The following is a 12631-nucleotide window of genomic DNA, read 5'->3' as shown; positions in this document are numbered from 1 at the left end:
CATGATGTCGCCAAGTCGAGCCCCCCCTCCAGATTCGAGCGCCCGAACCAGGTCCAGGAGCCAGGAGTCTAGGCGCTCGAAATAACTCTGGGCACCCGAACCAAAATCAACTCCATGTTGACTTTCTGTCTAGGTCTCCCGCTTCGGCTCCACTCGCTTGGGTGATTTTGGCCATCCGAAATAGGGCTCACCTGAACCCATTTTCTAGCCTTCTTGATGTAACACCCGTAAATTTTCACTGTTCAAAAAGGCAAAAAGAACTAGAAGAAGAGAAAAAGAAATAAAAAAATAGATTTAAAAATGGCCTTGGGTAGGATTGAACCCAAGACCTCTTATATATGATTGGTTAGAGTTTCCATTAGGGTAGTGGTAAAACATCACACTAGTAATAGGAAACAATTCCTTATAAGCAGATTTTGGGAGAAGAGATGCTTCAACTTCCACTTAGTATAAAAGATGAGGGATGAGATCAAAACCTAGTTTTCATCAGGATTTGTACGTACGAGGTGGGTGGTTTGGAGATCAAGGCATACAAAAGAGAGTATTGCTTTTCTTACACCCTATAAGAGTAAGATTAGAGAAAGGATGTAAGTACTCCTCACCTGCAATATAAGTTATTTCGATTATGCATGAAGGAACCTATTTGTGGTAGGTTTGTATGGTTATATGCATGGTTAATAGATTTCATGTTAAAGTGCATGTTAAAGAAGGTAAAATGCATGATATGTAAAGATGTCCCTCTAAGTCTTGGGATTAAGAGCATGTGAGTACTTTGATTTGTTTCCCATTAAGTTTCTGGGACTAAGAAGCAAAATCAAGTGCCCTAAGATGCTTCCCAATAGGTGTGGGGGATTAAGTGCACATAAGGTGTTTGTCGAAATGACAACAAGTGTCATTATAAGAAAGTACTGAGTAAAAGAAAGTATTTTACTTTAAAATGATATGTACTAGACACAAGGTCCATGGAATGGGCTCCTAGATTGCCCCTAGGCATAAGTTCGCCTAGTAGTACCTTAATAGATTCGGGATTAGCTACCTCAGATTTTATTAAGGATGCGCGCAAGTGGTACATTGCCGGGCCCAAGAAAGTTGATTATTATGTTCACTAATATGTATGATAAAGTTTTCAAAGTGCATTGGTTTGTTGAAGTGAAACCATCATTAAGTGGAGAACTTGAGTTATAAAGTGTAGTGTTGGTGAACTCTATAATATGCCAGGATTTTTGTTCCGTTACATTACTAGCAAGGTTTAAATTGGTGTTTAGCATTTTTAAACTGTTTAAAAATATATATCATGTGCATATTTACAAAGCATATGTTTTAGCGTGAACTATTCTCAAGTGCATGTTTGTTGTTCTCTTTCCAAGCAGTTTTATAATAAAAAGGCATGTTCTCTTTAATGCGTAGTTTTGTGAGTAGATGGTACTTACTAAACCTTTGCTTATAGTTTACATTTCCTTATACTGTAGATAGAGGTAAGGGAAAACTGGAGTAAGAAGGGGCAGCAGGAGTAATGTTTGATGGTATGGGTGACGGAACAATGGGAAGCGATCCTGGAATTTGCTAGTATCTAACCATGTTAGATTTTGGTGCTGATGGACATATGTTCTTATCTCCGCTTAGTATAAAAGTACTATTAAGAATGGTGTACAATGAATTTGCAGTTTGGTAGTAGTTGAAGTGTCAAATATTCTCCCTAAGGTTGTGGGATAAAATGATAAGTCAAGAAGGAGTACAAAGGGAGAGAACCACACCTTTTTGTGTGCAGGGCGTGACCCCCACACGGCCGTGTGGAGTCACGCGACCCCAACCCTCTCCCTCTCGGCCAGGGTTGCACGGCTGTGTGCCACACACGACCATGCAAGGTTTAGTCTCTGGAGAAGTTGCACGGTCGTGTGCCACACACGACCATGCAAGGTTTAGTCTTTGGAAAAGTTGCATGGTCGTGTGCCACACACGACATGACACACGACCATGCAAGTCTTAGTCTCTGGAAAGGTTGCACGACCGTGTGCCACACACGGCCATGGACCTCTCCTCCTTGGGCAAAATGACACGACTGTGTGGATTCACACGGTTGTGCACCCCTTTAACTCAGCCGAGGTGACACGGTCGTGCCACCCAAATGGCCATGCCCCTCTTCGTTACGGCCAAGGTGACACGACTGTGTGGAAGCCACACGGTCGTGCCTTGCTCCAGCAGAGAGGGCCTTACACGGCTGTGTGGGACACACGGCCGTGCCCAAACTAGGGCTTAGTAAGGCTACACGACCGGCCATCACCACACGACCCAGATTCTCAAGTAGTTCTAAACTTCATCTTAGCTCTATTTTGCTCCCAAAACATGACTTAACAGTCGAAACAAGTTCAGAGTAGATCTCTGAATCCAACATTGTATATACAATAATGTCCTTAGTAGTATGAAAGGAGTAACGTCCGTGGCTTGAGTCAGGGTTAAGAAGTGCGGTCGTTACAATATGGTATCATTGCAAGTTCCATCCTTCTGCCACCCACACGTCAAGCATTGATCCTGCCGCGTCCAAGTAAGAAAGTACCTTTTCTTCATGTATTTAGTTACTATTATGTTTAGTAAGAAATTCTTGTTAAGTTTTAGCATTCTCATATGTAAAAGTAGTAATGATAGCAAGTAGGGATGATGAGTGGCTGATGTATGTTTTCACTAGTTTTGACTTATGATATGTAGAATGGCTAGAGGAAGACCAACTAGACAATCAAGGGTTAATGAACCTCAACTAGGGGAAAATGAGTCAGCACCACAGCCCACCCTTTTAGAAGTAGTAGCTCAACTTTAGAGACAAGTGGCTGAGCAACAGCAGGTTATTGCTTCTCTAACTGCTAACCAGCAAGCTTCCCCTGTAGTCCCACAGGAAGTCAATATGGTAACACCTACTATAGCTGAAGCAACATCAGTTACCCCTGTAGCCCCAGCAAAGATGGTGAGCCAAGAAGCATACCTGATTCAGTGGCAAAAACTGAAGCCAGAGAGTTTCTCTGGTACCAATGAACCATGAGATGCTTAGGCATGGTTCAAAACTTTGGAGAGTATAATGGTGCTACTGGACTGGCGGAGGTAGAAAAGATTAAGTGTGCCTCCTTCTGCCTCACCGGTGATGCAAGAATGTGGTGGGAACGGGTCAAGGCAAAATGAAAAGTTGATCAAATGACCTGGTCTGACTTCAAGACTGAGTTCTTCGAAGAATTCCTCCATATCTGAGTCACAAATAAACATTATGACAAGTTCACAGAATTTTGACAACGAGATTTATCAGTGGACGAAGCTGTGAAGAAATTTAATAGGCTGACTCACCTATGCCCTGAGCTGGTCAGCACTGAACGAGAAAGGGGGAGGCTAATGCTCAAGATGCTGAGGCCAGAGATAGCTCTAAATGTAGCTGGCGGAATTAATAGACCGTAGATTGCAGAAGAGCTGATTAGTAGTGCCCTGATCACGGAGCATTATCAGAACAGTATCAAGCAGCAGAAGCCAGTACTAATGGAGAACAAAGGTCAAGGGAGTTCCGACACTCAGAAATCCCATAGTTATGGGTCAACCTGGAAAGGGAACTCTAAGAGGAAGCAATGGAGTAATAAGAAGGGAGGATCCGTAAACAAGCAAACTAAGTATGCCACATGTTCCATCTACGGAAGGATGCACTCTGGAGTCTATCGCAAGGGCACGAGTGGCTGTTATACATGTGGTCAAGAGGGGCATATGGCCAAGAATTGCCCGACCAAGATCAATCTTCCTCCTGCACAACCTGTGCAATATGAAAGTAAGCAGGCCGCGTTGGAGGGTCCTCACATTAGTCAAGGTAGACTGGAAGCTCCACCAAGTTCTACAAATGCTCGAGTATCCTCCCTTACCAGAGAGGAGGTAGCAAACGCCTCCATCGTTGTCACAGGTCAGATATGCATTTTCAATCAATATGCAATTGTGCTATTTGATACCGGGGAAACTCATTCGTTTGTCTCCATAGTATTTGCTAAAAGAATAGGTATACCCCCGGAAGTCCTAAGCGTACAATTCTTGATGACACTACCCTCGGGAGAGATAATGACATCTACACACTGGCTGTGAGCTGTGCCAGTCAAAATTTCAGACAGAGAACTGTACAGTGATCTAATCTTGCTGAACATGTCTAATTACGATGTTATTTTTGGGATGAACTTCCTGAGCAAGTATGGTGTTTCCATCGAGTGCCATAAGCGAAGGGTTCTATTCCAACCTGAGGCAGAGTCTAAGTTTGAGTTCATCGGAGATTCGAAGAAGAAAACCCAGAAATTTTTATCAGCCATGAAGGCTCAGAAAATGTTAGCCGATGGATGTACTGAATTTCTAGCTCATGTAGTTAATACCCAGCAAGATAGAGATCACGAGCTAGAGGAAGTTAGAGTTGTATGTGACTACCCAGAAGTGTTTCCGGAAGAGTTGCCAGGGTTAGCTCCAGATAGGGAAATTGAATTTGAGATTGAACTCATTCCTGGTACCCATCTAATCTTAAAGGCACCCTACCGAATGGCACCAGCAGAATTGAAAGAACTTTAGGGACAATTACAGGAGCTACTCAACAAGGGCTTCATTCACCCTAGTCACTCACCCTGGGGAGCTCCAGTGTTGTTCGTAGAGAAGAAGGACGGGTCCATGCGAATGTGCGTGAACTACCGAGCGCTGAATAAGGTGACAATCAAGAATCGGTATCCCTTGCCGAGAATTGATGACCTATTTGATCAGTTAAAGAGGGCTATAGTCTTTTCCAAGATAGACTTGCGGTCTAGATATCATCAATTGAAAGTGAAGGCTGATGATGTACTGAAGACAGCATTTCGAATGAGGTATGAGCACTATGAGTTCGTAGTTATGCCTTTTGGAGTAACGAGCGCTCCTGCTACATTTATGGACCTGATAAACAGAGTGTTCAAAGAGTATTTGGATAAGTTTGTGATCATCTTCATAGACGATATTCTTATATACTCCAGAACTCTAGAAGAACATGCTGAACACTTGAAGACAATATTACAGATTCTCCAACAGAGACAGTTGTACGCAAAGTTCTCTAAGTGTGAGTTCTGGCTTGATCAAGTGTCCTTTCTGGGTCACATTATTTCTAAAGATGGGGTTATGGTAGATCTGACAAAAATAGAAGCTGTGAGTAATTGGAATAGACCCAAGAATGTTAGTGAAATCAGAAGTTTCCTCGGGTTAGCAGGCTATTATAAGAAATTTGTAGAGAACTTCTCAAGGATCGCCTCTCCACTGACAATGCTTATCCGAAAGAATAAAAAATTTGAGTGGATAGAGGATTGTGAGAAGAATTTTCTTGAACTAAAAAGGAGATTGACCAGTGCTCCAATACTGACTCTTCCAGAAAATGGCGTGAGCTTTGATATATACACCAATGCTTCTAAACTGGGACTCGGAGCTGTACTGATGCAGAACAACAACGTTATTGCCTATGCCTCGAGACAACTCAAAGATTATGAGAAGAACTATCCCACTCATGACCTTGAGTTAGCAGCAGTAGTCTTTGCTCTCAAAGTCTGGAGGCATTACTTATACGGAGCTCAGTGCAAGATTTACACAGATCACCAGAGTCTGAAGTATTTTTTCACTCAGAAAGACCTTAACATGAGACAACGGAGATGACTTGAGCTGGTCAAGGACTATGACTGTGAAATCCTCTACCATCCAGGGAAAGTGAACAAAGTGGCAGATGCACTAAGTAGGAAATCTTGTGCTGCCTTACTGTCTATATCTGCTATGGCCTATCCACTACAAAAAGAAATAGTAAAATTTGGGCTTAAAATTATTAGCGGGTAGCTCTCTACTTTGACACTAGTGTCAACCTTGCTTGACGATGTACAGAAAGGGCAGGAGGAAGATCCTATTATTCAGAAGATCAAACAGGGAATACAGGAAGGAGAAAATGGAGAGTTTTGAGTATCAGACGGTGGGATACTATATTATGGTAATCGTCTCTGTGTCCCTAATCAAGAGGAACTGTGAAGGGAAATTTTAGAAGAAGCTCATGGAACACCCTATGCAATGCATCCTGGTTCCACCAAGATGTACCAAGATTTAAAGGAACGCTTCTGGTGGTCTAGAATGAAGAGGGATGTTGCTAGATACATCAGTACCTGTTTGACATGTCAATAGGTTAAAGCAGAACATCAGAGACCAGGCGGAGTTCTGCAGTCTATTCAGATCCCAGAGTGGAAGTGGGAGGATATAGCTATGGATTTCATAGTAGGATTACCCAGAACTACGAACAGTTATGATGCTATCTGGGTAATAGTAGATAGATTGACCAAGTCTGCTAATTTCCTAGCAATTAGAACATCCTACTCTATTGAACAGTTAGCACAAATATATGTTAAAGAGGTCGTCAGATTACATGGAGTACCCAAAACCATAATTTCTGATAGAGATGGTCGTTTTACTTCACACTTCTAGGAGTGTGTTAAGAGAGCTCTTGGCACTAGGTTACGATTCAGCACTGCATTTCATCCTTAAACTGACGGGCAAACAGAACGGGTGAACCAAGTTTTGGAGGATATGCTACGGGCTTGTGCCTTAGATTTCAAGGGTAGCTGGTGTCGATACCTATGCTTAGCAGAGTTTGCATACAATAATAGCTATCAAGCTACTATCGGAATGGCGCCCTATGAGGCTCTGTACGGGAGGAGATGTAGATCTCCTATTTGTTGGTATGAAGGTGGTGAAAAGAAAGAAATGGGTCTCCAGACAGATCTCATCGAAGATACCATCAAAGCTATTCAGAACATTCGCCAAAGAATAGAAATTGCTCAGAGCCGGCAAAAAAGCTATGCGGATGTCCATCGTAGACCGCTATAATTTGAGGTTGGGGACTCAGTGTACATTAAAGTAGCTCCTATGAAAGGAGTGATGTGGTTTGGGAAGAAAGGAAAGTTGAGTCCACGATATGTGGGGCCATACATAATCACCAAAAGAGTTGGCAGGGTAGCTTATGAGTTGGAACTACCTCAAGAAATATCAGCTGCCTATAATGTATTTCATGTTTCAATGCTGAAGAAGCATGTTCCCGATGCAAATCATGTGATTGAGCCACAGACGATACAAGTTCAAGAGGATCTCAGTTATGAAAGTTGACCTATTCAGATAATAGATCGAGAAGTTAAAAAACTGAGGAACAAAGCGATACTGTTAGTAAAAGTACTGTGGCAAAGTCAACAGAATGAAGAGGCAACCTGGGAGCGTGAGGATGAGATGAGACAGAAGTATCCACAATTGTTCTAGTTCGAGGATGAACTTTTTATAAGGTATGGGGGATTGTAACACTCGTAAATTTTCTCTGTTCAAAAAGGCAAAAAGAACTAAAGAAGAGAAAAAGAAATAAAAAAAAATAGATTTAAAAATGACCTTGGGTAGGATTGAACCCAAGACCTCATATATATGATTAGTTAGAGTTTCCATTAGGGTGGTGGTAATGCATCACACTAGCAATAGGAAACAATTCCTTATAAGCAGATTTTGGGAGAAGAGATGCTTCAACTTCCACTTAGCATAAAAGGTGAGGGATGAGATCAAAACCTAAATCTCTTCATTTTTCCTTCTCCCATACCTAGCCGAAACTCCTTTCCTCTTCTTCTCTTGTAGTTTTGGCCAAGAACTCTAGGGTTCCAAGGTTCTAGGTTCTTCAAGAAGAGAATCTAGAGGGGAGTTTTCATCAGGATTTGTACGTACGAGGTGGGTGGTTTGGAGATCAAGGCATACAAAAGAGAGTGTTGCTTTTCTTACACCCTATAAGAGTAAGATTTAGCGAAAGGATGTTAGTACTCCTCACCTGCAGTATAAGTTGTTTCGATTATGCATGAAGGAACCTATTTGTGGTAGGTTTGTATGGTTATATGCATGGTTAAGAAATTTCATGTTAAAGTGCATGTTAAAGAAGATATAATGCATGATATGTAAAGATGCCCCTCTAAGTTTTGGGATTAAGAGCATGTGAGTACTTTGATTTGATTCCCATTAAGTTTCTGGGACTAAGAAGCAAAATCAAGTGCCCTAAGATGCTTCCCAATAGGTGTGGGGGATTAAGTGCACATAAGGTGTTTGTCAAAATGACAACAAGTGTAATTATAAGAAAGTACTGAGTAAAAGAAAGTATTTTACTTTAAAATGGCATGTACTGGACACAAGGTCCATGGGATGGGCTCCTAGATTTCCCCTAGGCATAAGTTCGCCTAGTAGTACCTTAATAGGTTCAGGATTAGCTACCTCAGATTTTATTAAGGATGCGTGCAAGTGGTACATTGCCGTGCTCAAGAAAGTTGATTATTATGTTCATTAATATGTATGATAAAGTTTTCAAAGTGCATTGGTTTGTTGAAGTGAAACCATCATTAAGTGGAGAACTTGAGTTATAAAGTGTAGTGTTGGTGAACTCTATAACATGCCAGGATTTCTGTTTCGTTACATTACTAGCAAGGTTTAAATTGGTGTTTAGCATTTTAAAACTATTTAAAAATACATATCATGTGCATATTTACAAAGCATATGTTTTAGCGTGAACTATTCTCAAGTGCATGTTTGTTGTTTTCTTTCCAAGCAGTTTTACAATAAAAAGGCATGTTCTCTTTAATGCGTAGTTTTGTGAGTAGATGGTACTTATTAAGCCTTTGCTTATAGTTTGCATTTCCTTATACTGCAGATAGAGGTAAGGGAAAGCTGGAGTAAGAAGGGGCAGCAGGAGCAATGTTTGATGGTATAGGTGACGGAACAATGGGAAGCGATCCTGGAATTTGCTAGTTTCTGACCATGTTAGATTTTGGTGATGATGGACATATGTTCTTGTCTCCGCTTAGTATAAAAGTACTTTAAGAATGGTGTGCAATGAATTTGCGGTTTGGTAGTAGTTGAAGTGTCAAATATTCTCCCTAAGGTTATGGGATAAAATGATAAGTCAAGAAGGAGTACAAAGGGAGAGAACCACTCCTTTTTGGGTGCAGGGCGTGACCCCCACACAGCCGTGTGGAGTTACACGACCCCAACCCTCACCCTCTCGGCCAGGGTTGCACGGCGTGTGCCACACACGGCTATGCAAGGTTTAGTCTCTAGAAAAGTTGCACGGCCGTGTGCCACACACGACCATGCAAGGTTTAGTCTCTGGAAAAGTTGCACAGCCGTGTGCCACACACGGCCATGCAAGGCTTAGTCTCTGGAAAGGTTGCACGACCGTGTGTCACACACGACCATGGACCTCTCCTCCTCGGGCAAAATGACATGGTCGTGTGGATTCACACGGCCGTGCACCCCTTTGACTCAGCCGAGGTGGCATGGTCGTGTCACCCACACGGCCATGCCCCTCTTCGTTACGGCCAAGGTGTCACGGCCGTGTGGAAGCCACACGACCGTGCCCTGCTCCAGTAGGGAGGGCCTTACACGGCCGTGTGGGACACACGGTCGTGCCCAAACTAGGGCTTAGTAAGGCTACACAGTCGGTCATCACCACACGGCCCAGATTCTCAAGAAGTTCTAAACCTCATCTTAGCTATATTTCACTCCCAAAACATGACTTAACAGTCGAAACAAGTTCAGTGTAGATCTCTGAACCCAACAGTGTACATACAATAATGTCCTTAGTAGTATGAAAGGAGTAATGCCCGTGGCTTGAGTCAGGTTTAAGAAGTGTGGTCGTTACACTTGAGTAACCTTTCGCTTCGACTTCTCGTCCCTCGAAAGCGCCACACGCTTCTTTGTCATTCGCCACTATCCTCTTCTACAACACCTCATCCCTCAAATGCATCGAGTCCGTTGACTCTCTTCTGTGCCATGCTTCTCGCTAGTTGCATTTTTAGCTTGACTACTTGTTCTCCTAAGTTCCTACATACTTAGACACAAGGCTTTAAATCACAATAGAACCTAACTTAACTTGGTTAATCATATCAAAACTACCACGGGGTACTTACAGAGTCAGTTTTTGAGCCAAAAAATCCCTGAGCATGATGCTAGGTAGATAAGACGATGAAACCATGCATGAGGTGCTTACCGAAGACTATATATAGATTTCTAAAGTTAACACACATGTGTTAGAAGTTATGGGTGGATGAATCCAGATGGTTGCTCCATATAAACAATTTCTTCAAGGTGTCCATGAATGAAAGAATTGGAAATATCCAATTGTTATATCGACCAATTGGAGCTAACAGCTATAAATAGTAGCAATCTGATAGTTATATTTTTGATGATTAGACTAAAAGTATCATTGAAGTCAATACCTAATTGTTGACTAAAGTCTTTAGTAACAAGACGAGCTTTGTAATGTTCAATAGATCCATCTACATGACACTTAATTCAATAAACCCTTTTAGAGCCCACAATATTCATAGATGGAGTACGAGGAACTAAGCTTCAGGTTGCATTGTAAAGAAGAGTATCAAATTTTGTAGTCATCGCTATTGGTGCCGGAAGCATTCGACGATCAAACCCGTGTTTTGATAATGACAAAGGATTCAAAGTTAAGTTGGTTTGTGATCTAACAATTTGAAAGAGGTTGCAGGAAAGTCCTAAGTGTGCTTAGGCAAAAGTCCTAACTGCGGTTAGGCATGTGGAAAACCCTAGAGGGTGGTAACCATAGGTCATAGGGGGTGGTAAGCCTATGCGAAAAGTCTTAGCGGATCGAGGGTTTCAGGCAAAAGTCCTAGGGGGTGGTAACCCTAGGTGGAAAGTCCCGGTGTCGCGAACTAGGTAGAAGACTAGACGGGTCGAGGAGCAGACGTCCAGCAGAAAGTCTGGAAGCATCGAGCTCTGAGTAAAAGTCCAGTCGATCTGGAGGATCGCACTAGCAACAGGTAACTCTCCTGAGAGGAATAGGTGAGGACGCGTTCCCCAAAGATGGAACAGTAGGCGTCGGGTCGACCTAGGGTTTCCGGTTGGAAATCCGAAGTCAGACCCGGACAGTCCAGAGACTGTCAAACACCTTTCTTATGATATTTATGTGTGCTAACCTTGTCTTGCAGGGTATATGTGTATTTTGTGGACTAACACGTTGTGCAGGGATAAAAGAGCACACTTGGCCTCGGATGAACAATGTCCGAGGCGTCTCCATGGAGCTTGGAGGTGCCTCGGGTGCAAGCCAGAAGAAGTCAGTGCAGTAGAGCTGGAGGCGCCTTGGATGAATCTGAAGGCGCCTTGGACCAGAGCTTGGAGGCGCCTTGGAGTGGCTTGAAGGCGCCTTCAAGTGGATGAGGTGCGACCGGATCAGTGCTGATCCACGCGGCTGACTCGGTGGGTTGGAGGCGCCTCGGATGGGCTTTAAGGCGCCTTCAGCAGTGTATAAAAAGACATCTCGACCAGCAGCTCAATATATCTTCTTCCAAGCAATCTTTCTGCATCCAGCTGCTAACGAGACAGTCCGACAAAGCTACAACTCAACACCGACGACCCGGAGCCTCAGATTTAGTATTTTAGTTGTCGGTATAAAATTTATTTACAGCTTTTTCTGTACTTAGCTTGTAATAACTTTATGAAATATAGTTGTTGCCCACCGGAAGCGATCGATGATCGCGGGCCTTGGAGTAGGAGTCACCACAGGCTCCGAACCAAGTAACCAACTTGTGTTAGCATGTGTTTGTGTTTAATTTCCGCTGTGTTTTACTCGATACGTTTTAATCGAACGAAATAGCCACGAGCGCTATTCACCCCCCCTCTAGCGCTTCTCGATCCAACAATTGGTATCAGAGCGGGGTTGCTCTGAATTGGTACAACTACCGTTCGAGCATTTTTTTCGTCGCTTTTTCATTTTCGTCGCTATTCGCCTTTCATTTTTCCCTCCAAAATTAATTTCGAAAAATTCACTGTCATCTTTTCACCATTAGTCCGTATTAGCGAAATATTACATTTTCAAAATTTGTGGTAATATATTTTTTTATATTATTTTAATAATATTTTATTATTTTTTCTCGAAATTACTGAATTACTATTTTTAATCTTGTCTTGGAACATATTTTTTTATTTTATTTGTGTGCAAGATTTTCAATGGCTTTCCAAGAAGGCTTTAGCAACGTCCGCCCGCCACTCTTTTTCGGCAAGGATTTTGGCTATTGGAAGAACCGGATGGAATACCATCTCAAGACGCAAGTTGAGATGTGGATCATTATCCAGACTGGACTCGAGCTTCCATATGATAGCACTGGAGAACTCGTCTCATGCATCAACTGGGACACTAGTATAATGAAATAAGTTGAAGTCGATGCCAAAGCAACTTGCATGCTACAATGCGGCCTAACCAATGAGGATCTGAACTACGTCGGCCCCTTCTCAAGTGTAAAAGAATTGTGGTAAAAATTGATCGAGCTACATGAAGGTAATTTCGATACGAACGTAAGTAAGTGCAATTTCATAGACGATTCATTAAAATTAAATGAGCAAACTGATACTACTTCGGTCGAGGAAGGTGTTACGTTATTTGCAGGAATAAGCAAGACGAAGAAAGCACTGAAGGCAACATGGTGTGAGTCATCAAACGAGTCTGAGTCTGACGAAGAAGAACTAACAAGCTTCCTCGCTCTACAAGTACTCGCAACTGTGGTGGAAATTGAGTCCGAGTATGAGTCAGAAACCGAGAGCGAAT

The sequence above is a fragment of the Zingiber officinale genome, chromosome 10A (genome assembly GCF_018446385.1).
Source record: "Zingiber officinale cultivar Zhangliang chromosome 10A, Zo_v1.1, whole genome shotgun sequence".
In the NCBI taxonomy this organism is placed as follows: domain Eukaryota; kingdom Viridiplantae; phylum Streptophyta; class Magnoliopsida; order Zingiberales; family Zingiberaceae; genus Zingiber; species Zingiber officinale.
This window is presented reverse-complemented; position numbering follows the sequence as displayed.